General features: G+C 36.1%; 1 protein-coding gene across 4 annotated transcripts in view; it reads left to right on the forward strand.

Moving 5' to 3' along the window:
- GckIII (Germinal centre kinase III) overlaps positions 1–27,500 on the forward strand; it is a 185,842-nt gene that overhangs the window by 61,484 nt on the left and 96,858 nt on the right. The window contains exon 1 of one of the 4 annotated variants that reach the window (XM_067096472.1): positions 325–513. The exons of the other annotated variants lie outside the window; for them this stretch is intronic. The gene's annotated coding sequence lies outside the window, so the exon portion shown is untranslated. Of the gene's footprint in view, positions 1–324; positions 514–27,500 lie in introns of those variants that run through there. 4 annotated transcript variants of the gene reach the window in all.

The following is a 27,500-nucleotide window of genomic DNA, read 5'->3' on the forward strand; positions in this document are numbered from 1 at the left end:
CAGACAACCCAAGCAAAAGCAGAAAGAAAACTATAAGAATCGTATTTACCTGAGGATGGTAGCTCTCTCGGAGCGGCTATAGCTCTTTTAAGATCCCGAGCCTGTGGTTAGCCGTGAGAATGTCTTACCTGCGTCCCCACTCCGAATGCCACACAGTCTTCCACCGCCAGCCCTCTCTAGGCCTTCTTCTTGCGCTGGCTCAGGACCGACAGTTATTACCGCTACCGCTTCTACTGCTGTTTGAGTGGCGGACGCGGATCTGCCTACCTACCTACCTGCCGGACCGATCAGTGACTGGCTGACTGCTGCCTAGCCGGATCAGTTAGTTCCTTGTTTGCCTTGACTGGAGAGCAGTGGTGCTGTGAGCCTGTGAACACCTTTCTTCTGCTGGAATACGTTCTGGAAACAGTTTTCTCGAGAGTGCAGAAGAGATCAGTTAAACCTTTCAGTAAATGGTGTATGGCGGTGACTTTTTTGAGAGATTGACGTAACGTATCAGTTGGATTGTGGATGGTTGGTATACACCCATTTTTTTGCCAGCATTGGTGTTGTGAATGTCTTCTGGAATACCTTCTGGAAATCGTTTTCTCTAGAGTGCAGAAGAGTTTAGTAAAATTTTAATCAGTAAATGGTGTATTGTCGGTGACTTTCTTGAGAGTGACGTATCAACTGAATTGTGGGTGGTTGGTACACACCATTTTTCTGCCAGCATTGGTGTTGTGAATGTCTTCTGGGATACCTTCTGGAAACCGTTTTTGCACTATTGCAGAAGAATTTAGTAAAAATGAGTTGTTATTGGTTTTTGGTGGTGACATTTTTGAGAGAGAGACATATCAACTGGACTGTGGATGGGTGGTATACACCATTTTTTAGCCAGCAGTGGTGTTGTGAATACCTGTCTTCTGGAAACCGTTTTCTCGAGATTGCAGAAGGGTTTAGCCAAACTTGGTGTTTGTTGGTGACTTTTTGAAACTGATGTATCATTTGATGTGTGGATGGTTGATATACACCATTTTTTAGCCAGCAGTAGTGTTGTGTATACCTTCTGGAAACCATTTTCTCGAGATTGCAGAAGAGTTCGGGAAAATTTTAGGTAGTAAATTTTTTTTTTTTTTTTTTTTTTTTTTTGATACATCCACTGAATTGTGGATGGTTGATTTATATAATTTTTTGGCAGTACTTGCAGAAGGGTTCAGTCGAGTTTGACTCTGTAAATGGTGTTTGATGGTGACTTTCTTTTTTTTAAGAAACTGACGTATCAGCAATTGCGGATTGTTGATTTTTATATAATTCTTTTGGCAGCATTTATAATGAGATGCGTTTCTCGGAATGTTGTTCTTGCCTTCGCCCACAGAAACCCGTTTTTGGAAACTTGAGTGCATCGTGTCGGCTCGATTGTGTTCCAGTGGCTTGTGTTGAGTTAATTGTACTCTTTTGAGGTTCTAATAGAGACTGATGTGAAGTATTCTTTCTGTTCGTGTTTGTGAATTAGTTTTTTTTGGTAATTTTATGGTTCTTGTTAAGAGAGGAGATTGATATGAAATAATTAAAAAGAATGTTCTTTCTGTTCGTGTTTGCGAATAACCGTTTTTTTTTTTTTTTTTTTTTTTTTAGACGAAAAGGTATAATTTTATGGTGATTTTTTTTCCGAACGCTTTGAATTATGGAATGCTGCTTTGGCTGTTTGGTATAGCTAACATAAAAACCCTTAAGAATAGCATTATAAGTAAATGATTTTGAGAATCTAATATAAGGTCTCTTTCTAAAGGGGGATGGAGTTTAAAATTGCCAGTTTTTTCATTTTTATAAAAAGGCAAACGAATATTTTCTCGTGTCTTTTGAAGTAAATAACGCATGCAGGTTAAAACTCCTTGTGTAAATAACGAATCTGGTCTAGTGTTTTTAAAATAACGCATGCAAAGGTACCATACCCGATGCATTTTTAAAATGCAATATCGCATTTAATCCACGAATTAAAAACAAATAACGCGTGGAAAGTTACGTTACCTTACCCCATGCATTTTTAAAATGTAAATATCGCATTCAATTCGCGAACCTGATCTAACATCTAAACGACTCCTGCGAAGTCACACATGCCTCCGTGAATAGGACCCACCATCTCCCCACCCCCAACATCTCTCGTCACGCCATCTCCGGAGCGTGACTGGAAATAACCATTATTGCAGTGCGTATATAGAATGTACCTGACAGAATCGACAGGAGAAGAAGAAGAAGAAGCAGTAGCATTAACTACCGTAAGATCTTTTATTTAAGCATCCCGGCCGGACGGCAGGTGCATAGCGCGATGGTGATGATGATGATGATCATGAGCTGTTTGAGAAGAGGCCGCCCTCCGCGAATTCCTTACTATATTCCCTATAGCGAGAAGAAGAAGAAGAAGAGGAATAAATGAGTTTGAGAGTCGTGATTCTTTTTTGGCTCGTGCAGTTTAGCTTAGTTTTTTTTTTTTTTTTTTTTTTTTTTTGCGCGCGGTTGGTCATGTAACGAAATGGTGTATGTCTTAAGTGATTTTTTTCTTTAATTTTTTGTGTGGATACTTTAAATTTCTGCATGGAAGTTATGTCTTTTTCAACTGGTTCCATCAGTGAAACAAGGATTAAATAATTATATATATAATATATGTTTATTATTTATCTATTTATCTATCTATCTATCTATATCTATATATATATATATATATATATATATATATATATATATATATATATATATATATACACATTCATGATGTACTATATAGTTCTTCTGTATGATTAACAAAGTATAACCATTAATGGGAAATATTCAATGAAGTTTCTCTTCACAAAAAGCAACAATATATATATATATATATATATATATATATATATATATATATATATATATATACACACACATTCATGATGTACTATACAGTTCTTCTGTATGATTAACAAAGTATAACCATTAATGGGAAACATTCAATGAAGTTTCCTCTTCACAAAAAGCAACAACAAAATACTAACAATAACAAAGAATAAAAAAACCAAAGGATTTTCTAAGGAGGCAAAAGAGGAAGTTATACGAAACGCTGAGCCAACCACAAACCCGAACTTAACTCCGTAACCCTTCCCCTCCCCCCCTCTCCCTCTCCCTCTCCTCTCCCCACCTCCCAATTTGGCTAGAGCATGATTAGGATAGGATAATTATATAAGCAGTGTACATCCTGAGTTTCCTATCCTATTTATCAACAGGAAATGATTGCAACGGATTGAAATTTTATTCCACGTAAAGAAAAAGACATTTTGATATTCACGGAATCGTCAAGTAAAACTATGATATATAAAAAATATAGACGTGTGTATGTATGTATGTATGTATGTGTGTGTATATAAATATATAATATATAAAATGCAAATTCATTTTGTATTCTATTATAGGGAGAGGAAGCTATTTCCGATCGAAGTAACATTTGCTTGTACACAAGGAATCCCTAGAAATGAGGATATCCGCTCATAACGCAAGTGCGCGCAGGCGTAATTGGTAGCTGATACTACAAATAGGGGTAGGAAGTATGGCTTATACTCATTATTTTTTACTTCAAGCCTTTATAGGTAACATGAAAATGGTGTCGAGTCATGTATAAGTCATATGTAATTTAACTGACAGAATAAAAAAAAATATACCGGTATATATAAGTAAAAAATCCTTCTGGCCAGCCGTGGGGGAGTTGGTAATCAACTCAGTGGTCTGGTAAAACTGTTTTAATAATAATAATAATAATAATAATAAATATACAAGTGTTTTCTGATGATGTATGCGTAGGGGGTATCATCTAAGCATAAGAAGCATTTTTCCGTATAGATGGAGAACTTGAAATATAATAATGATAATAATAATATATACAAGTGTTTTCTGAGGTTGTATGCGTAGGAGCGCCAGAGAAAGTTTTGCGTATAGATGTATAACGTGTACATACATAACAAAAACATACATAATTCCCAATTGCATTATTAGTCCGGGCGCTTCTCTCTCTCTCTCTCTCTCTCTCTCTCTCTCTCGCTTTTTAGGTCCGTCTTGGAAAGGGCATTGCGTAGTTGGGCAGCCCAGGCCGTTAGAGGTCTTAATTAGGACCGTTATTTTAATGACGGGGGATTGGTCCCTGGTGCCCAGTTGACGTTCGCCTGTGGGTTTTGCAATGAGAGGGGGGTTGTGTTCAAGATAGTCACGGTCTGATGCAATCCGCTGCCCTCAAACAGTGGAGGTTTTTAGAAGTAGGAAGAAGTTTTTTTTTTCTGTGATTGGCTGGGTTTATTTTGTTTATTTTTGGGACGGTTTGAATTTTTCCTTTTGCGTGGTTTTCATGCTTTTTCGTGAATACTATAATCGAAATATTATTCCCGAGTTGTTGCTTTCAGACTGAAGGTTTTTTTTTTTTTTTTTTTTTTTTTTTTTTAGAAGAAAAGTAATAAAGAAGAATTTAATAGTATTTTTCGTCATTGTGAGGATTTTTTTTTCCTGCGATTGGCCGGGTTTGTTATTGTGTATTTTGGGAAGGTTTTAATTTTTCATTTTATTGCTTTTAGTGCTTTTGTCTTCATTATTGTAATCGGAATTTCATTCCCAAGTCGCAGTCTAATGCAAATCGGTGTCGTCAAACAGTGGAGCTTATCTAGAAGTGTTTAAAAGTATTTTTCTTCATTGTATTTTTTATCCTGCGATTAGCGGGGTTTTATTTTAATTATTGTTGATGGTTTGGATGTTTCTCTTTTATACTTTGTATTTATTTTATCATTAAAATCGAAATTTTATTCCCAAATCGTACCTCAAACCCATTGCAACGTACTGGCGTAAGTGGTCACATTTCTTAAATGGCGCGCCTTTGGGGGGGGGTTATGTCCTTAGCAGTTTCACGCGATTGGCTTTAATAATAGATTCAAATCAAAACAAAGAATACTTAGTTGGACCAAGAGCTTTACTTAGAGAAATGCGTCCTTTTGAATGTTGTGTGTGTAATAGTTCGGCTAATTTGATACTGACACGCGTTTAGGGTCGGGTTTTGGGCAGTTTGATGTGGCCATCCCTTAGTGTCACAAGTGAACTGCGTAGTAAGCAAACTGTTACGCAGTTAACTTTTGGACACTGAGCCCAAAATTGGGTCCTAAACGCTTGGCTGTACCAAATGAACCAAACTGTTCTAACTAACAGCATTCAACAGGAATCATTTTAGTTATGTATTGAGATTTCGATTTTTGTAACAGCAGATCAGTATGTGTCATTTCTCTTAGCATTTCCTCGGCTCCATGAACCTTAAGGCTTTCCTTCGAGGCTTCAGCTGTGTGATGATGCAATACGAGACTGCTGCTGCTTTCTGAATCTTTGCAACTTGCTAGTCCTTCCTAAAATCTTGTCAAATATATCGTCCCCGTTTTTGGCAGTGTCGAATATGCGTTTTTTCATTTTTTTCCGACTTTTTGCATCGACGGTGGTTTAATCATTGACTTCTTGTTTCAGCTAAGTATCAAGTCTCTCTCTCTCTCTCTCTCTCTCTCTCTCTCTCTCTCTCTCTCTCATCCAGGATGTAGGGTGAGAGAGAGACATTTGATCCTCAGCTAGAACAGGAAGTCAGTATTAAAGTTACCGTCGATGCGGATGATTAAAAAAATTAAAGAAATGCATATTAGACACTTTACCATGAAAGGGACGATTTATTGGAGTGTTTGCGAAAATATTGGGCTAAATTTCTCCTCCTGGCTGTTGCAGCCGGTGTGTAGAATACAGAGGTGCTTTCCCTATTGCGTAAGGAAATGATACGCGTAATAGGAGTTAGGGATAGTGGAAGAAAAGTGAAAACAAGACTCATTCTCTCTTTTATTTTTATGGGTAAAGGGCAAGACCTCTGTGATTTTTTTGTTTTCTTAGGACTCTGTAGGTCCCGTTGAAAGTGAAGATTGAAGTCCATCAGAGTGTGAGAAGAAGTTGCTAAGTCTGTAAAATTTCAATGGAATTCTTCCACCAGCTAGGATTCAGCTTGTGAAGGCAATAACCCATTTGTTTGCTGTAGTCAATTGATGGTTTGTGGTTCGTAATTTCAAGATAGAGGGCTTTTTTTTTATTTGTATTACTGAAGTTATTTTATTTTCATCGGCTGCTAATGTTCATTTTGTTTCTTAGCTTCTAAAGAATTTAGAGGTTTTGTTACTGGCTTGCCAGAAGGAATTCGAGAGAGTAGTCATACATTAAACTCAGATTCAGTTAATGAATGGAAATGACCTATGTCCTTAGCTGATTGTTAAAAGTAAAGAAAATATGAGTATTGTGGTACTCTTTTGATGCATCACATTAATATCATTGAGAGAGAGAGAGAGAATAGTGTGGTCATCACAGTAAGATCACTGTGCCTGAAGAGTATGGGGGGGGGGAGAGAGAGAGAGAGTACTGTAGTGACATCAGACACCACACTGTAAACTCATTGTACCAGAAAATGGAGAGAGAGAGAGAGAGAGAGAGAGAGAGAGTACTGTAGTGACTGTACTTCAGACTTCGAGATGATTGTTCCTAAAATGGAGAGAGATTGCGTACTGTAATGATTGTACATCAGACACCACACTGTAAGATCATTGTACCTGAAAATGGAGAGAGAGAGAGAGAGAGAGAGAGAGAGTTAATGCTAACGTGAAAAATATTCTGAACCCTAAAAATTAGATTCTTATCGTGTTTACATCAAGACAAAAAAAACATCGCAAAACTCACGCGTCAGAAAATCAACCAACCCCGCGACTTCCGTTCTCGATCGTTTGTTGAACCCAGTTGCATATCTTCCTCAAACACTCGTAAGGAGATACTTCTTCCTTCGTGGAAGAAGACACGGCACCGCAGCCTTCCTGCGTGCGGACTCCGAGCTGCTGTTTGCAGTCAAAACATCTCGGGACAGGAAGCGGCTTTCTGCTGCTACTGTGACCGCAAGCGGAAGTTGATGTTGATGGTGGTGGTGGTCGTGTTAGCGTTTCTTCTTCTTCTTCTTCTTCTTCTTCTTCTCTTCTTTTTCTTCCAGAAGAAGGGGGTTTTAAAAAGCCTCTTCTACTTAAAGAGAGAGAGAGAGAGAGAGAGAGAGAGAGAGAATATGTAAATTGGACATCACGTAATGGGATCTTTGCACCTGAAAACTGAAAATGGAGAGAGAGAGAGAGAGAGAGAGAGAGAGAGAGAGAGAGAGAGAGAGAGAGAACAGTAATGATTGTAAATTGGACATCACGCAGTAGGATCATTGCACCTGAAAATGGAGAGGAGAGAAAGAGAGAGAGAGAGAGAATGTGGTGTCTAAGTGTAATGTGTGTGAGAGAGAGAGAGAGAGAGAGAGAGAGAGATGGGAAGAGATGTGTCTCCTAAGTGTAATGAGAGAGAGAGAGAGAGAGAGAGAGAGATTCGCTGGCGTCTGTCACATGCGTTGCTGTTTTCATTTTTGTGCGCGTCGGCATTGTATTGCAGAAAAAAAAACTTTAGTTGCAGGCGAATTGTTGGAATTTGTTGGGGCTGCATATTGCATGCAAGAGTCGCGCTATTGTATTTTGATCTGAGAGGGTTCGTTCCATTCGCTTGGTGTAAAAAAAATAAATAAATAAATAAAAAAAAAGATGCTGGTTGTCGAGATACGGGCATGTCTGTGATTGGGATGTCACCTCTGTTGAGTGTACTGCTTTCTCGATTGTATTATCCTGAATTTTTGTTATTTATTTGTATTTTTGTATGGTGAATGTATTCGTGTAATGATAACCTAATTGCAACTAGAATAATGACTTAATTGCAACTAGAGTAACTTTATTGCAACGAGAGTATCTTAATTGCGACTAGAGTATCTTCATTGCACCTAGAATATCTAATTGTAACTAGAACATCTTGACTGCAAACTAGTATACCTTGATTGCAACTAGAATAATAACTTAATTGCAATTAGAATAACTTTATTGCGACCAGAATAACTTTATTGCGATTAGAGTATCTTAATTGCACCTAGAATAATATCAAATTGCAACTAGAATATCTTCTTGCACCTAGAATATTATCTAATTGCAACTAGAATATCTTCTTGCACCTAGAATATTATCTAATTGCAACTCGTACAATATCTTCATTGCAACTAGTATATTTTAATTGCAAGTAGTATATCTTCATTGTAACTAAAATACCTTCATTGCAACTAAAATATCTTAAATGCAACTAGAACAATATGTTCATTGCAACTAGAATAATAACTTAATTGCAACTAGATGCATGTTAGGTTTTTTTTTTTTTTGTATTGGATTCTCTACCTTCAGGTCTTTTGCTGGTCATCTAGTTTGATTAACTATCATTGTGTGCGCAGTTATCTTATTGTGTGGTGTCGAATTTACAGTCACCACATCTCTCTCTCTCTCTCTATGTGCATTGATCTTACAGTGTGGTGTCTAATTTGCAATCACCACAGTAGACTCAGGTGGTCAGTTAGTGATTATACTACGTAGCTGGAAATTCAGTATATTTTACTGTATTTTGTTAAATACGTGAATTTCTTAACAATTCTGTGGAATCCGGTATTTTATTTGGTAATCCAGGTTATTGAATGTTTTCCTTTCGTATAATTCTGTGGAATATGATTGGTTGAAGTGGTTTTCCAAGCCACTGAATGTATTCAGAGATTGGTTCAAGTGGTTTTCCAAGCAACTGAAGGTATTCAGAGAATGGTTGAAGTGGTTTTCCGAGCAATTGAATGCATTCAGAGATTGGTTGAAGTGGTTTTCCAAGCAACTGAATGTTTTCAGAGAATGGATAAAGTGGTTTTACGAGCAACTGAATGTATTCAGAGACTTGTTGGTTTTCCGAGCAACTGAATATATTCAGAGAATGATTGAAATGGTTTTCCAAGCAACTGAATGTAAGTTATTGTTTAACAGAGAATGAAATAGATCTCTTAATATAATTTGGAATTTATTTTCAAGTATATTTGAATAATGGTTGATTGTAGTGGCTTTCACTGAAGGCTTGACAAATTCACATTAAAGATAAGGAGCCCAGATTAAATAGATCACGAAATACTTGGGAGATAAATTGGGAAGGTCATTTGACCTATTTTTACTTGGGAGACGAATTGGGAAGGTCATTTGACTTTTTTTTTTTAACTGTTTTACTCTTCACGTTCATTCGTCACTCCATGGTCTTCCAGGTTTGCCAGTCAGTAACTATCATAAAATGAAGAGAATGGATATATTAGCAGTTCAGTTCCCTGAGCCAAAGTGATGGCCAGTACTTTGGCATTACTGGTCGTATTAGGCAGTTCTGTACTATTGTACTGTCAAATGCATACTGGAGAGGGCCTCTGTATTTGTCAGGTAATTAGTTGCCCATCTCGTGTGTGAAGTTCAGCTCTCTCTCTCTCTCTCTCTCTCTCTCTCTCTCTCTCTCTCTCTCTCTCTCTCTCTCTCTCTCTCTCTCACACACACACACACACACACACACACACACACACACACACACACACACACACACACACAATAAGAGACCACTTATCTTTCTCTCAGGTTACATTTAGAGACCTCTCTCTCTCATACATGTAGAGACCACACATCTTTAATGGGATCATCAACTGTTCACATGTTTTCGACCGATTATTCCCGATTTCCTTTGTGCTATTTACTTCTTTTTTCTCTCTCCCCAGCTCGCACAAGGCAGAGATTTGAAATCGGCGTTATTTTTCTTTTTCTATTAATGTCAGTCGGCTCCTGCGGAGCAGCGTTGCTGGTGATTTGTCTCCCCACGACTTTTTATATAAACTCAAACCTGCATTGGGTAATTGTGTGTGAGGTTTTTTTTTTTATTTTCTCGATGACCGTTTTGTTAGGCTATTTTCGACGTGACCTTTTTTATTTTTGCGCGCGAGCGCGCGCGGGAGTTCGCGATGCCGCAGGAAAAAAAATATTGGCCAGTCTTTAGGTGTGCCATTGTTTGATGTTTGGGTTTAAAGGTGAGTGGTGCCTGCTCTCTCTCTCTCTCTCTCTCTCTCTCTCTCTCTCTCTCTCTCTCTCTCTCTCTCTCTCAAGTTGTAAGCTTCCTCGTTTTGTTTAGAAGCTTTGTGTTTTTGCAGTAGAAATAACGATTTGGTCCAGTTGCTCTTGTGGTTTGCATGTTTTTAAGCCTTGCAGTTTCTTTTTTAGTTTTTTTTAACGTTGCAGTAGTCTGCAAAAAGGAAACATTGTCACTGATAGCCCTAAGGCAGTGTTTTTGAACCTTTTTCAATGTATGCACCCCTTTCAAATCAGCAGTCCGTTCTCGCACCCCCTGGATTGCTGAAATAAAAAAAAGCTAAAATACAAAGCTTACAATATTTTATTTTTTATTTTTTCGCAAAAAATAATATGCGTATATAAAATATATTTTGCTCTGATTATTCATAGGCATCCTCGCACCCCTTAGGAACCGGTTTAGGAACCACTGTCCTAAGGACTAATTTCCCGAAGTGAGTAACAAAAGCAATTATTCTTTATTTAAGCTTTGTTCTCATGCACTTTTATTCGGTGTTTATGCCATGCGTTATCCCTTAAATAGGAATTAACTCACGTTCATTAAAGGATTCTGGGACTCTGGAGTTGAAATTTAAAAGCCCCCCACTTCCCATGATTTGTAAGTTGTCTTTTCACGAATTATAGATTTTATAGATTGACAAGATCTGAATCGTAATTTTAAGTTGAATCGAAACGACGTTCCATAAAAAAATAAGATTTTTAATAAATATAAAATTATATACTTTATAAAGGTATGAATATTTGTGCAATATTCTGTAAAGTCTTTTGCAAAGATATGTATATGTAATAATTTTATGTAAGGATATGGCTTATAGCTGGAATAAAGGATTCAGCAGTCCTATGGCCTCGTATTTTTGCGTTTTTGGCCCTATAGGGTCAAACACCGCGTCTTCTTGTCATCATCTCGTCTTATTTGGCACATTTGGTCAATTTCAGTTTGTCAGCCGGAAGTGAGACGACGGTAATAAGTACAAAAAAATGACTTTAGATGGGTCCTTTTTAGAAAAAGAGAATCACTGATGTGTTGGGTGGTTATTTTCCTCTCTCTCTCTCTCTCTCTCTCTCTCTCTCTCTCTCTCTCTCTCTCTCTCTCTCTTCTCTCTCTCTGCAGAAGCAGCTTTGGTTTTAAGTACTTTCATTGTTTTAGTTACTTTGTTGTTACATTGTACCTTTGTAACGTTTTCTTTACCCCAATATTGATATCGGCTTCAATGACCACTGTAATTGCAACACCTGATCCTCTCTCTCTCTCTCTCTCTCTCTCTATCTTCTCTCTCTCTCTCTCTCTCTCTCTCTCTCTCTCTCGCAGATGATTTTAGATGGGACCTCTTTATGAAAAGTGATGGACTGGGATGTAGTGGAGTCATTATTTGCCACCCACCGCCTCTCTCTCTCTCTCTCTCTCTCTCTCTCTCTCTCTCTCTCTCTCTCTCTCTCTCTCTCTCTGTGCTATACATGTGACCTCTTTATGAAAAGTAACTGACTGATATGAACCAGGCTAATATTTATCTCTCCTCTCTCCTTCCTTCTCCCTGCTCTCTCTCTCTCTCTCTCTCTCTCTCTCTGTGGGGGAACACAGACCACATGGGGTGGGGCTGGAAGGAGGAAATAGGATGTTGTTGTGATATTCCTATTGTTTCCTATCATCGGAAAAGGATGTTCCGTAGTGAAAGGCTTATTTGTACACAATGGCCAGAGGATATGGAGAGCATAGTTTGCATTAACTTTGTTTGTTTACCATATAGCAAGCGTTGGTGCATGTGCTTATGTTTGTGGATTGCTCGTGTGACCGCTTTGTTTGTTTGTTTGTTTTTGTGGGGTTGCTACTATGAACAGTTGATAAGCGTGCGAATGAGTTTTTTTAAGGATTTAGTTATACAAACACCAGGTTTTGTTTGTAATTCAGTCATTGCTTTTATGACAGTATATTTTGCTGTGTGTTTTTTTTCAAGCTTTTAGTCATACAAACACCAGGTTTTGTTTGTAATTCAGTAATTGCTTTTATGACAGCATATTTTACTATGTTTTTTTTAAGGCTTTTAGTTACACAAACACTTCGTTTTTTATGGTATACAGTAATTGCTTTCATGACAGTATATTTTACTAGGCAATTTACACATTAAATCTGATGAGGAAAGACCTTTATTTAATCAGGCCTTTTAAAAATTGTTCGACTTCAGGTCTGCTTAAAAAAAAAAAAATATATATATATATATATATATATATATATATATATATATATACATACACATACACACACTCATTCAGTAACACAGTATATGTTAAGAATGATTGAAATACTTCACAAAGTACTCTGTATATTATATATATTTATAATTATTCTATTCATCTAGTCATGTGGGCTGAGTCACGGGACGGCGTCATCATTGACAGCTTTAGCCATGGAAGGGGGAGACCCCCTCCCCTCCCCTGTCTCCATCCAGTAACCTCCCCTTACCCCACCCCTCCTCCCTTGGTAACGTACCGAGTCTTATCGTGAATCTGTTACGTAGTATGTTGGATGTTATGGGATATTTTATTTACTTTTTTGACTCGACTGAAATTCAGACGAATAGTTTGTGTTGTTTCAAGTTTTGAAAAGTCTCTCTCTCTCTCTCTCTCTCTCTCTCTCTCTCTCTCTCTCTCTCTCTCTCTCTTCTCTCTCTCTTTGTTTTAAGAGTAATTGTGTAGAAAGTTATTTAGAACACTAGAAAATGTTTTTGCACTTGCAAACGAAATACGATAGACTCTCTCTCTCTCTCTCTCTCTCTCTCTCTCTCTCTCTCTCTCTCTCTCTCTCTCTCTCGTGTGTGCGTGTGTGTGTTTACGAGTAATGTTTTATAAAATTCTGTTGAGCACAATAGAAAATCTTGTGTACTTTTAAATGAAATACGATAGGATCTCTCTCTCTCTCTCTCTCTCTCTCTCTCTCTCTCTCTCTCTCTCTCTCTCTCTCTCTCTCTCTCTGAGTGCGATTGAGTAGATTGTTTATTTAGAACACTAGAAACTCTTTTTGTTTTGTAAACGAAATAATGATAGGATGCGCGATCTCTCTCTCTCTCTCTCTCTCTCTCTCTCGTGTATGTGTGTGTGTTTATTGAGTAATCTTTATAAAATTCTCTTGAGCACAATAGAAAAATCTTTGTGTACTTTTAAATGAAATATATGAGTAATTGTTCATGAAATTCCGTAGAACACTAGAGACTCCGTAGAACACTAGAGACTCACGTATTGTTGATCTGTACAAGAAATGTGATACGATGTTCCTCTCTCTCTCTCTCTCTCTCTCTCTCTGTACCTTTATTTGGAATATGATTGGTCAGAATCAGCGCGCATGCACGTTGCCAACCTTGTGTTATTTTCTATTTTTAATGCTATTAACTCCGCTCCCCAACTATAGTGCTCTGAAAAAAAAAAGGCAACGCATTATTTATTCCTTGGCGAGACTACTCCCACCCTCACGTGGGCGTGGGTGGGTGGGTGGGCTGGTGGGTGGTGGTCAGTGGATGGGTGGTGAAGGTCATATGGCCATGGTGATGTGTTGTGATTTAAAGAGGAAAAATGCGTTTGTTTTTGTTCTGATGCCTTGTGCCATGCCTAAGATTTAATGTTTTGGAAATTTGCGAGTTTTCTTTTTCTCTCTCTCTCTCTCTCTTGGAATTAATAAATTTTATCAGGAATGAATAATAATTCGAAATAATTTTCACTTCAAAATGACGTGAAGTGGAGCAGTTATTCTCTCTCTCTCTCTGGATTTCTCTGGATTTTTTTGAATGATAGTTTTGTTTCATTTTAAATGGAGTAGTTTGAAACTCTCTCTCTCTTCTCTCTCTCTCTCTCTCTCTCTCTCTCTCTCTCTCTCTCTCTCAGGATTTTTCTCGTGAATTTTGAAAGGAATGAGTAACCACACAAATTTATTTTCATTTTGGAATGAAATTTAGTAATTTTTCCATTTGAGTTAAAAGAATCCTCATAAAAGTTATATTTAACAAAGAGCAGATCCCTTCTGAATCAACCCGTAGGGGGGTTAGTGCCGTCAGTGCACCTCATGCGGTGCACTGTAGGCATTACTTAAGGTTCTTTGGAGCGTTCCTTTGGCCCCTAGCTGCAACCCTTTTCGTACTTTTACTGTACCTCCTTTCATATTCTATTTCTTCCATCTTACTTAACACCCTCTCCTAACAATTGATTCATGGTGCAACTGCTTTGAGGTTTTCCTCCTGTTACACCTTTCAAACTTTTACTGTCAATTTCAGTTTCAGCGCTGAATGACCTCATAGTTCCCGGTGCTTGGCCTTTGTCCTGCATCCTATATTCAACTCAACTCAACCTTCAGAATTACACTTCAGTTCTCTTTCTCAGAGACAGTTTAAGAACAGAAATAGTCCTGATCACTTTTTCTGAAACTTTAATTACTTGAATCTTTCGGACAAAGCGATTCACAGAAATACATTTGTCCCAGACTGAGTTGCAACGCCTCATGTTTTCCATGAATTCCGTTTTCTACCCTAGTCAGTTATCCCTTTGTAAAAACAACAGAATTTTCCTTGTTTTTGTGATAGGCTAAATATCTTGTTTAGGTTGGGGTATGATGTGTTGAGCAACACAGGCCTTGGGGTTAATTGGATGAAATTGTAACCTGAGTTACAAATGTCTTTGTGCAGTATATTCATTGATGTCTACGGTGTATCTTACGAGAGTGAACTCAGTGAGGTAAGACTGAAGTTTTTGAAGTGTTTCTTCATGTTGTTCAATTTGTGTTTATAAAAATGTATATAATTAAAAATGTCTTCACCAAAAATGTAGTGTTAACTTGTAATTTGTAGTTATAAATGTGTATGTATAGGATATTCAGGTTTGTAAACTGTACACCTTGCAGTGTATGTATAGGATATTCAGTCTTGTATACGGTACACCTAAATGGAGAGAACTTAGGTTACACAAAGTTCTCAGTTTTTTTTTTTTCACTCTATACATTTTTGTTGTATATACATTTTTTTGTAATCGGAAATTTCTTCACCAAAATTCACTGTGTTAAAATACCTTAATTTTCTGTCCGTCAGACATTCCGTTCTCGAGCAATTCTTCGTAACCATAATATTTTCATAATATTAGGCTCGAAGGGGGTATTTTTATACGAAGACAAGATTGGTGTTTGTGATGGGTTTTGAAGCATACTATTGTGTCTTATCACACTTCCTACTAGGTAAATAAATATTCCATCTCGCCTTTGAAGTTCGTGGAAATAAAGTTCTTTATAAATATTTTGTAAACATTATTATAGCAACTTCCTTACTCTGTGGGAATTTTATCCTTCTGTGTGTTCTTAAAAAGAAACTGGTATCCTGTTATTGATGATTTTCTCTCTCTCTCTCTCTCTCTCTCTCTCTGTCATATGTCTGCGTTTACGAGATGTTTATAAAATTCTATAGAAAACTAGAAAAATTAATCTCTGTGTAATTGTAAATGAAATAAGATAGGATGTAAATCTCTCTCTCTCTCTCTCTCTCTCTCTCTCTCTCTCTCTCTCTCTCTCTCTCTCTCTGTTAGTTTGATGACATCAGAAAAATCTATCCCAGCAGGCATAATATTTCCCTAGTCATAAAATAACAGTCTGACAGGGTCTCCATATTAAATAATAAGATATTTCCTTTTGCCCTTTGATATTCTCTAGGTATTACGTCATTTCAAGGTACAAAATACCCGGATATTCTCTAGGTATTACGTCATTTCAAGCAATAAAATATCGGGATATTCTCTAGGTATTACGTCATTTCAAGATATAAAATATCGGGATATTCGCTAGGTATTACGTCATTTCAAGGTATAAAATATCGGGATATTCTCCAGGTATTACGTCATTTCAAGGTATAAAATATCGGGATATTCTCTAGGTATTACGTCATTTCAAGGTATAAAGCATCTGGATACATCATTTCACAGCATAAAATATTGGGATATTCTTCTAGGTATTACGTCATTTGGCGGTATAAAAATATCGATATTCTCTAGGTATTACGTCATATCAAGTTATAAAATATCGGGATATTCTCTAGGTATTACGTCATTTTAAGGTATAAAATATCGAGAGACACTCTAGATTTTGCGTCATTTCAAGATACAAAATATCGGGATATTCGCTAGGTATTACATCATTTGAAAGTATAAAATACGGTTTATTCTCTAGGTAATACGTCATTTCAAGGTACAAAATATCGGGATATTCGCTAGACATTGCATCATTTCAAGGTATAAAATATCGGTTTAAAAGGCGAGAGAAGACAAGACGCTACGTGTTATGGCAGCATGTGTCATCACCACAGCTGACATTAACAGCTGTTCTAAGTTTTGATTCTTCTTCTTCTTCTGCCTTTGAATCTCTCAGCTGGGATATGGCGTCTTGTGTGAAGGGAGTGGAAATTTGAGATGATGAGGAAAGTCGGAGGGCAATTACGCAATAATCCTTTTCTGATAGAGAGGAAATGGAATTAAGATAATGCCTTCAAGGATGGGGTAATTGGCTAAGTTGATGTGAAAAGAATATATGCACATGTAATATGTTTTGTATATGTGTGTGTAAAGTATATATATTATATATATATATATGTTATATATATGATATCAAGAAAATATGGAAATGATGAATATATAACTGAATCACGAAAATATGGAAGATGATGAAATAAAAAACAGACAGTATTGCAAGGCATTCGGAACAATGTAGTACGTCCATTTTTACTTAGCATTTTAAGGTTTTTTCTATATCCATTATTTCCTATATATTATATATATTTTGTATTTATATATAATATATATTATTTACAAATATATCTATATATAATATATATATATATCTATATATAAAATATATATATATATATATATATATATATATATATATATATATATTTAGATGAATGTGTTTGTGTATATTATGTACATAAATTAATCACATTATGGAAAGATAAAAACAACATAGAATGACGCAAAGGAAACAAAAAAGAATTTCCATGAGATCATGTACCGTTTTTAACTTTCCCCCGTCAGGTGCGCTTTTGAGATGCAGCAATAATCCGAGAATATCTCGTGTGTGTGTGTGTGAGTTTGATTGTTTGTGTGTATTTTTTTATGGTTTGCTTGATATACTGCTTTTTTAACTGTCAACACTGACATATTTTTGAGTCATCTGTTGTCAACATTGACATATTTTTTAGACATCTGTTGTCAATATCGACATATTTTTGAGACATCTGTTTGTCAATATTGACATATTTTTTAGGGTTATTTGTTGTCAGCATTGACTTATTTTTAGATGCTTTTTCCATAAAAGTTACTTATTGGATTAAGGTGAGGTTACTTTTGTTTTTTTAAGACTAGAAGACGTTTGATAACTTATTCTTATATATTGAGCTAATTATTTTTCTGAAGGATTTTTATTTAGTATGATTGTTATTTATATATCATAAGTATGCATACACGAACATATATATATATATATATATATATATATATATATATATATAATTCCTGTGTTTTTTATGTGTACGTATAATAGACAGATAATCGTTCTATTACCACTTGCAACCTCGTGCATTCTTAGACGTACATGCATGTTGAATGAAAGGTAGACGTGTTTGAAAAATCCCTGTTGAAATACCAGCAGTTATCGTGTCCCGTTAACCGAACACTTCTTATGCTTACCTGATATGTCAGGATGTAGTTATGCCCTTTATATTTTATTTCCTTTCATTCTTTCTTTAAAACTTCAGCTGAAAACTGTTATGGACCGAGTCATCAGACTTGTATAAACCCAAGTGGGTCTCCGAAGGGGAAATCAGTCTGCATGAGAGAGAGAGAGAGAGAGAGAGAGAGAGAGAGAGAGAGAGAAAGTTGTAGGAAAAGGTGATAAATGAATAAATGAGGACACAGAGAATAAAACCGACACACCTGAAATTCAGGAGACGTCAACATCAGCAATAGCAGGAATGAGTTTTCCCCTCGCTGAATATTTGGAGATCAGAAGAGGATTCCGCAATTGACACTAGACAGACACCTCAACATTTTAAGCTGTAGCCAAGATTAAAGCTCCTTGTTTTTGGGAGATGTAATTAAAGGGTTGATGTTAATTTTTAGTTTTCTGTAAAAGAAAACTGTCGTGTGGCTTTGTCTGTCCGTCCGCACTTCATTCTGTCCGCATTTTTCCTGTCCGCACTTTTTCTGTCCGCCCTCAGGTCTTAAAAGCTACTGAGGCCAGAGGGTTGCAAATTGGTATGTTGGTCATCCACCCTCCAATCATGAAACACCAAATTGCAGCCCTCTAGCCTCAGTAGTTTTTATTTTATTTAAGGTTAAAGTTAGCCATAACCGTGCATCTGGCAACAATATAGTTCAGGCCACCACTGGCCGTGATTAAAGTTTCATGCGTTTTAATTTAATATCGTATCTACATAACCAGTGTCCACATTAACTTAAAAGCTACCTGATTAAATTAGCTGATGTGTAGGGAAGGTGTTTGTCTGAATGCTTAATGTTGTTTTTGTAAAGTAGAAGTTAATGTTAGACATGGTAACCTGTAAATGTGCGGAGGTAAGTCAGTCTACTCTTAATTTCCTTTCCAGCGCTGAATGACCTCATAGGTCCCAGTGCTTGGCCTTTGACCTAAACTCTACACTCCATTCCATTCTGTTTCATTCATTGCATTTTCGAAGTTACGAACGCGTTTTCACGCCCCTCTCCTTCGAGTGTCCAGAGGATGAGAAGAAGATGAGGAGGAAGGGGGGAGGAGGAGGAGGAGGAGGAGGAGGGAGAAGAGGAGAGACGCAGGAGGGGGAGAAGAAGAAGAAGATGAGTAGGAGGAGGAGCGAAGAAGATGATGATGATGAGGAGGAGGAGGAGGGGGAGGAGGAGGAGGAGGAGGAGGAGGGGGAAGAGGAGAGAAGCAGGAGGGGGAGAAGAAGATGAGGAGGAGTAGGAGGAGAAGAAGAAGAAGAAGAAGAAGAAGAAGAAGAAGAAGAAGATGAGGAGTAGGAGGAGGAGGAGAAGAAGAAGAAGAAGATGAGGAGTAGGAGGAGGAGGAGAAGAAGAAGAAGAAGATGATGATGATGAGGAGGAGGAGGAGGAGGAGGAGTAGATCCAGTTTGAAAAATATAAGGTTTCATCGCTGAGCACACGGCTGTGTTGCTGCTTTGCTTTTGCTGCTTGTCTGTCCGTGTGCATCAGTTCCGCTTCCTTACGTTGCTTGGAAAAGGAAGAGAGAGAGAGAGAGAGAAAGCAAAAATTCATTTGCTACGGGATGCTTATATCATTTTTGCTGCCTGTTTGTATCAGTTCCGTTTCCTTACGTTGCTTGGGAAAGGAGGAGAGAGATAGAGAGAGAGAGCAAATTCATTTGCTTGGCGATACTTACATTTTTTTTGCGCTGCTTCTGTGGTGGGGCGATGACGCACTTTGTTGCCAGTCCTTCCAGTCTGATGACAAACCAGGTGGTTTGGTCTCTCTCTCTCTCTCTCTCTCTCGTCTAAATTGGAAGGTTTTCAGTCATTAACGGTTTTTTTTCTTCGGCCTGGTTTTATTTCTCTCTCTCTCTCTCTCTCTCTCTCTCTCTCTCGTCTGAATTTGAAGGATTTCAGTCATTAACGGTTGTTCTTTTTTCTCTTCAGCCTGGTTTATCTCTCTCTCTCTCTCTCTCTCTCTCTCTCTCTCTCTCTCTCTCTCTCTCTCTCTCTCTCTCTGTCACGTCTGAATCTGAAGGTTTTCATTCATTAACGGTTTTTTTTTCCAAGTTTCTGAGTTTAAACAAAAACAGCGTAAGTTTTATTTTGCTTTATTTTCTTATATTTTGGGTTTGTTATCCTGTATCTTTCGTGAGGTTTTATGATTGTCGTTTGTTTCTCAATCCATTCGTACGTCTTCGAGTCAACGATTTTACCGTATGCTGAAGCGCAGTGCGTCAAACGGTACATCAGCTGGTTTTCATCTAATCTTCGATTATATAACTTTTTTATTGGTAGCATGATTATCTGATATCTTTAGATTATATACTGTTTAAGACTTATTCCTCTCCTACATTATATATATATATTATATATATATATATATATATTATATATATATATGTTATATATATATATATATATATTGTGTATGTATATATATTACATAAGTATATGTATATAATGTATATTATATAATATATATATATATATATATATATATATATATATATATATTATATACATATATATATATATATATATATATATATATATATATATATATATATATATATATATATTAGAATATAATTCAACACACAATCGTGGGAACAGAAATAAATTTCTGACTCACATCAGGATCGAACCCAGGTCTTTCAATGAGTGAGAAATTTGTATATATGTGTGTCTGTATGTATGTATACTGTATCTATGTATACTGTATCTATGTATATATGATGTGAGAGAGAGAGAGAGAGAGAGAGAGATGGGTACAGTGGCAATCACAGTCTAATAAGAGATTTCGATTTTCTTTTCGTAAACAGGTGTGAATCACAAACGTTTGGCTTCGTGCTTCATAGGTTTATTCATGCATCAGATTCTTTTATAACCACAGTTGTAAAACTTCATTCGAACGGTATATTTTGAAGGGGAATCGAAGAATTATGCCAGTGAGGTCATCCAGTACAGTCATCGAGATCGAGAGAGAGAGATAGGTCACTAGCAGGCCCTGGTGTGTGCTATTAATTGAAGCGTGAAGTGTTAAAGGTACACATATCTATTTTAATGTTTTAAACGACCTTCCAGGACTTTGTTGCGGCAATAAAAAAGCGGTGCTGTATCCCGGATACCAAGGGGGATACTGTATTCTGTCGTATTTTTTTATGGACTTAATTCAGTTTCAGTCAGGTTTGCATTATTGCAATATTTTTTTAATGTTCTGTTCCCCCAGGATCTTTGGAGACGCCGTTAACCTCTCTCTCTCTCTCTCTCTCTCTCTCTCTCTCTCTCTCTCTGCACGAACTCCAAGAGACTCAGAAATTCACAAATTATTATTATTATTATTATTATATTGAGAATATGAACCCTATTCATATGGGAGAAGCGCTCTCTCTCTCTCTCTCTCTCTCTCTCTCTCTCTCTCTCTCTCTCTCTCTCTGTGTGTGCACGAACTCCAAGAGGCTCAGATATTCACATATTATTATTATTATTATTATTATTATTATTATTATTATTATTATTATTATTATTATAATATTGAGAATATGAACCCTATTCATATGGAAGAAGCCCACCACAGGGGCCACTGACTTGAAATTCAAGCTTCCAAAGAATATGGTGTTCATTTGAAAGAAGTAACAGAATGTCATGAAATACAGAAAGGAGAGATCTCACCTATTAAAAAAGAAACAAATAAATTAATAAATAAATAAAAATGTATTAAAATGCAATGAGAATATTATTAGGGTAGTAATGCATTGCATCTTCGCTTGAACTTCTGAAGTCTCAGTTGCGAGACATCGTCAGCTGGGAGACTGTTCAACAGTGCAACGGTGTGAGGAATAAATGACCTCTGGAACTTAGAAGTTCTACAGCGAGGCGCATTTGCTGCACGTTTGTACACAAGGAATAGAAATAGCCTTCAATGATCGCAGACAACGCTTCTGCAATTAAAACAAATGATTCATGGTTTTTTTTTTTATACAGACAAGTGGTCAGTTTGACTCACTGAGGACACCTGCCTGTACTTAACTGATCTAGGAAAATCCTGTATTCAGCGAAAGTTGAATTATGTTAAATTCAGCTTAAGTTAAAGTAAAATGAAGTTAAGTTAAATGAAGTTCATCAGCTAAGTTAAATTCAAGGTAAATGAAGTTAACGTAATCTAAATTCAAGGTAGACTAAGTTAAATCCAAGTTAAGTTAATCAGCGTAAGTTAAATTCAGATTAAATTAATTTAAGTCGAAGTCGAGTTAATTTAAATAAGGCTCAATTCAATTCAAGTTAAATTAAGTTGGTCAGCGTCAGTTAGATTAAGTTCAATCAAGATAATCAGCCTAGGTTAAATTAAGATATAATCAGCCGTGCCCCACGCCATTGCTTAAACAAGATATGAGTAAAAGGAGACATTATTAATTTCCTCCATAAATTCAGTCGTTGCCAACCGCATCATATATTTCCCTTTAAAGAAACTACCAACTCGTAGGATGATGATTATCCTCACCTCAGCTGCAAGGGATCAGCTTCGGGTATTTGACGGAGAATGCAGTTCCGTTGCCAACTGATGAGATAAGCTGTAATGTCAAAATAAGCTAGCACTCTCTCTCTCTCTCTCTCTCTCTCTCTCTCTCTCTCTCTCTCTCTCTCTCTCTCTCTGTAAAAGATAAGTTTGAGCACGTGTTGTTTACCAATGCGCCGACTCTTAAGGTATATATTTAAAACTTACGCCGCTTTCCGATTCTGCAGATTTGTGGGGTTTAGTTCATAACTTTTGCTCAACAGTTATATATATATATATATATATATATATATATATATATATATATATATATATATATATATATATATATATATTTATATATATAATATATTTATATATATATATATATATATATATATATATATATTTATATATATATAAATATATATATATATATATATATAAATATATGTATATATATATTTTTATATATATATATAATAAAATGTACTGGTCACTTTTTACCAGATACATATGTAATTGTAATAGCCACAATGCCATCGTAACTTCTCGAAGAATTGAGAAGTTAAGAGGCATTATTCAAAGCTATTATATATATATATATATATATATATATATATATATATATATATATATATATATATATATATATATATATATATATATATATATATATATATATAATATAACACACACACCGTTAAGTAATACAACAGTCACGGGGTTACTTTTCATGGGGTTACCTCAGCCTTAACAAGCCAAGGAATTCAAGTTCGTTTTTGTACGGGGGGTTTCCCCTTGCCACTTAGGTTAAAGTTCAGTTTATGACTTCATGTTAACAGCCAGAGAAGTTTGAAGAATTATCTTCAGAGAGAGAGAGAGAGAGAATTTTGGGAATTAGAGAGGAGGGGGCGTTTTAAGAATTATTAGATGGGAAATGATCAACACAGAGAGTGAGAGATAGAGAGAGGGAGAGAGAGAGAGAGAGAGAGAGAGAGAGAGAGAAACCTCCTTGCGCCAACATTACCTTCGATTAAGGAACCGTCCACAAAAACTATGCGGAAGTTCATGCAGGGAAAAACACCGACAAAAATAGAGTAAAAACATTCTGCTTAAAAATGAGGAAATAGAGTGGGAATATTTGAATAAGTGACAAGTCTACGAATGTGGCATATAAATGTGGCTGAATTTTGTTTCAACTGTAAGACAAAATATGATCGGGTGTAGGTGTAAATCAATGAATCAAAAAGTCAAAGTTAAGTCTCTCTCTCTCTCTCTCTCTCTCTCTCTCTCTGTCTTATCTCTCTTTCCTTTTCCCACTAACACTTCTAAAAACGCCCCCTCCTCTCTAATTCCTAAAAATCTCTCTCTCTCTCTCTCTCTCTCTCTCTCTCTCTCTCTCTCTCTCTCTCTCTCTCTCTCTCTCTCTCTCTCTGTTGATCTTTTACTATTTAATCATTCTTGAAGCCCCCTCCTCTCTCTCTCTCTCTCTCTCTCTCTCTCTCTCTCTCTCTCTCTCTCTCTCTCTCTCTCTCTTAAAATAATTCTTAAAACTCTCCATCTCTCCAAAAATAATTCTTGAAACTCACCCTCTCCCCCAAAATATAATTCCTAAAAATCTCTCTCTCTCTCTCTCCGTTTTTTTTTTTTTGTTTTTTTTTTTTTTTTGTTTTTGCGTTGGCAAAATTAAGATATGAACGTAAAACGACTTCGTCCCGACTCTGCTTGTTGCCGACTGGCTGAGAGGAAATTTAAAGAGAGGTCATGACGCAAAAGGAGCACCAAGTTGCCAGATGATGAAATGGCTTCGGGATGTGACGTGCATATGACTTTTTTTTTTTTTTTTCTTTCTTTTTTTTTTTCATGAGAGTGGGGTATGTGTTTTTTTTTTTTTCAATCATGAGACTGGAGTATGTGGCTTTTCTTTTTGTTTAATCGTGAGATTTGAGTATGTGGATTTTCTTATTTTCAATCGTGAGATTGGAGTATGTGGAATTTTTTTTCGATCGTGAGACTGGAGTATGTGGATTTTCTTATTTTTAATCATGATATTGGGGTATGTGGATTTTCTTTTTTTTCAATCGTGAGATTAGAATATGTGGATTTTTTTTTTTTTGCATTCATGAGATTTGAGTATTGAAGTTTTCTATTCTTTGCAAATCATAAGATTAAGTTATGTGAAGTTTTAAATTCTTTTTCAAGCATGAGATTTGAGTATATGAAGTGGTATTTTTATCATGAGATTTATATATGTGAAGTTTTCTTAACTTTTTTTATCTTAAGAATGGGGTATGTGCATTTTGTATTTTTTAGTCATGAGACTGGGATTGTGTCAGTTACAATGGCTACTGTGCCTCTAGCAGCCAATGTATATTTTTCAGGCGTTGTGCTAACAGCCTCTCTCTCTCTCTCTCAAAAGGAGTGGTGACATATATCCCCTCTGGCATCTTTTTCCCTCGTCAACATTTCTCTTATTTATTTAGCCCTTTTGACCCCTCCTTTTTACCCTCCTCTGTGTTCCCACTCCTATTCTCCTTTGGGGTCATATTTTCCACCACTTGGGAGTTCTTGGACCTCTCAACCCCCTCCTCACCCCCGGACCCCCGTTGTCACGTGCGTAAGGTTGAGGTTCCAAATACAAGACTATAAAAAAGTAAAGGTGATTTCTCCTTATTTGTGAATTAAAATGTTTACTTCTTCTCGTTTTATTGAGAAATTAAAATGTTTTTCTCCTTTTTATTGAGAAATAGAAAGTTTAATTTTCTCTCTTAATTGGGAAATTCAAATTTTTTATTTTTTTTTATTGAGAAATTCAAATGTTTAATTTTCTCTCTATTGAGAAATTCAAGTGTTTAATTTTCTCTTTTTATTGAGAAATTCAGATTTTTAATTTTCTCTTTTTATTGAGAAATTTAGATTTTTAATTTTCTCTATTGAGAAAATTCAGATGTTTAATTTTCTCTTTTTATTGAGAAATTCAAGTGTTTTAATTTTCTCCTTTTATTGAGAAATTCAAGTGTTTCATTTTCTCTTTTTATTGAGAAATTCAGATGTTTAATTTTCTCTTTTTATTGAGAAAATTCAGATGTTTAATTTTCTCTCTTTATTGAGAAAATTCAGATGTTTAATTTTCTCTCTTTAATGAGAAAATTCAAATGTTTAATTTTCTCTCTCTAATGAGAAAATTAAAATGTTTAATTTTCTCTCTTTAATGAGAAAATTAAAATGTTTAATTTTCCCTCTGTAATGAGAAAATTCAAATGTTTAATTTTCTCTCTTTATCGAGAAATTCAGATGTTTAATTCACTTAGCGCATCTATAAAAATTAATATTTATATATACGTTGGTGAATTTATAAATCAGATTTTTAAGTTTTATCTTTTTAATGAGAAAATTCACTTAGCCTTTCAATAAAAATCTTGTTTGTATAAACATCGATAATTGCTTGAATATACTCGTTCAAATTTGCATGCATAACACAAGACTTGTTTGGGGAAAATGCACGTTTGAGTGCATGCGCGCTCACGTAGGTACGCCCATACGCAATTTATGCATTCAAAGGTGTTTTGACTGGAGAGAGAGAGGGGGGAATATGGTTTACATATTCAATAGTGTTTTGACTGCAGTAACTCTGAGCTCTTAATTGAGATGGGAGAGAGAGAGAGAGAGAGGGTGGAAATATGGTTTATATTTTCAAGTGTTTTGGCTGCTTTTAGGTTTTATTAAGCGTCGTGCGGCAGTGACTCGGAGCACTTTATTAAGAGAGAGAGAGAGAGAGAGAGAGAGTGGGGGGAAATATGGAAATTTTTTTCTCTCCCTTCTGATGACAGTCGAAGGGAAGGATAAGAGTCGTGTGATGCGTGTTGATGCTCTCTCAAAGAGGGAGAGAGAGAGAGAGCGCGCGCGCGCGTCTGTTGAGTGTCAAAAGAGGTGTTCAAGGGGTTGTTTTGTTTGCGCGCGCTTGTGTGTGTATGTGTATGAGAGAGAGAGAGAGAGAGAGAGAGAGAGAGAGAGAGAGAGAGAGTGAGTGAGAGTGAGTGAGTGAAGTGATATTCCCCTTTCAAATGTCCTTTTGTGCTTTGCAGTAGTAGGGAAGAGAAGAGTGTTGTCGGTAGGTTGTGTTGTTATTGCATAATGTGGATTTGGTTATTTTTTGTTGTAATAATCTTCCTGAATGGAGAGTTTAAGGTGATAAATATGTCTGATTTGGGATCGATGATATAATTTTCTCATAATAGATATTTCAAGTAATATAGATTAATCTGCCAATCAAAATCTTTGACTGCCAAGAATTAAAATACATATATATGTATATATATATATATATATATATATATATAATATATATATATATATATATATATATATATGTATATATATTTATAATTTTTTTTTCTCATTCACTATTTGCCTGAGGAGAGAGACAGTTTGGTCTCTGAAATATAGCCTTTATTTTCCACATTTTGGCGTTTCTGTGGGCTCGCTTATATTTGATGGAATTCTGTTTTAACAGAAAATATTTCACAGTCATTATATATATATATATATATAATATATATATATATATATATATATATATATATATATATATATATATATATATATATATATATATATATATATATAACCTATGGGTTATACCAGGCAATTTTCCCAGGATAGCTATCATATTGACAGCGCAATACTTAAATTGTATATAATATACCCTTATTTCAGCCCATCGTCGTTTGTCATATTATATTTTAGATTTTTTAAGGAAGCACTTCCATGTCTTCCATCTCGCATGTATGCGACAGGGAGTATCTACTTAGCGGGTCATTCGTGGAACCTTATCTTACCTTTGTTCAGTCAGGAATTCGATAAAAGTTATCACTTGAGTGTTGGTGGTGAATCGGCCACATTTCCGAATGCCGAGAGAGTACGTAAGTGCCTCCTATTAAACTGTGATGTCAAGTTTTTAGTTTTCTGAGAAGAAAACTATTGTGCCGGCTTTGTCTGTCCGTCCGCGCTTTCTTCTGTCCGCACTTTTTCTATCCGCCGTCAGATCTTAAAAACTACCGATTCTAGAGGGCTGTAAATTGGTATATTGATCATCCACCCTCCAATCATCAAACATACCAAATTGCAGCCCTCTAGCCTCAGTAGTTTTTATTTTATTTCAGATTAAAGTTAGCCATAATCGTACTTCTGGCAGCGATATAGTTCAGGCCACCACCGGGCCGTGATTAAAGTTTTATGGGCCGTGGCTCATAC

This window comes from Macrobrachium rosenbergii, chromosome 53, assembly GCF_040412425.1.
Source record: "Macrobrachium rosenbergii isolate ZJJX-2024 chromosome 53, ASM4041242v1, whole genome shotgun sequence".
NCBI classification, from domain to species: Eukaryota; Metazoa; Arthropoda; class Malacostraca; order Decapoda; family Palaemonidae; genus Macrobrachium; species Macrobrachium rosenbergii.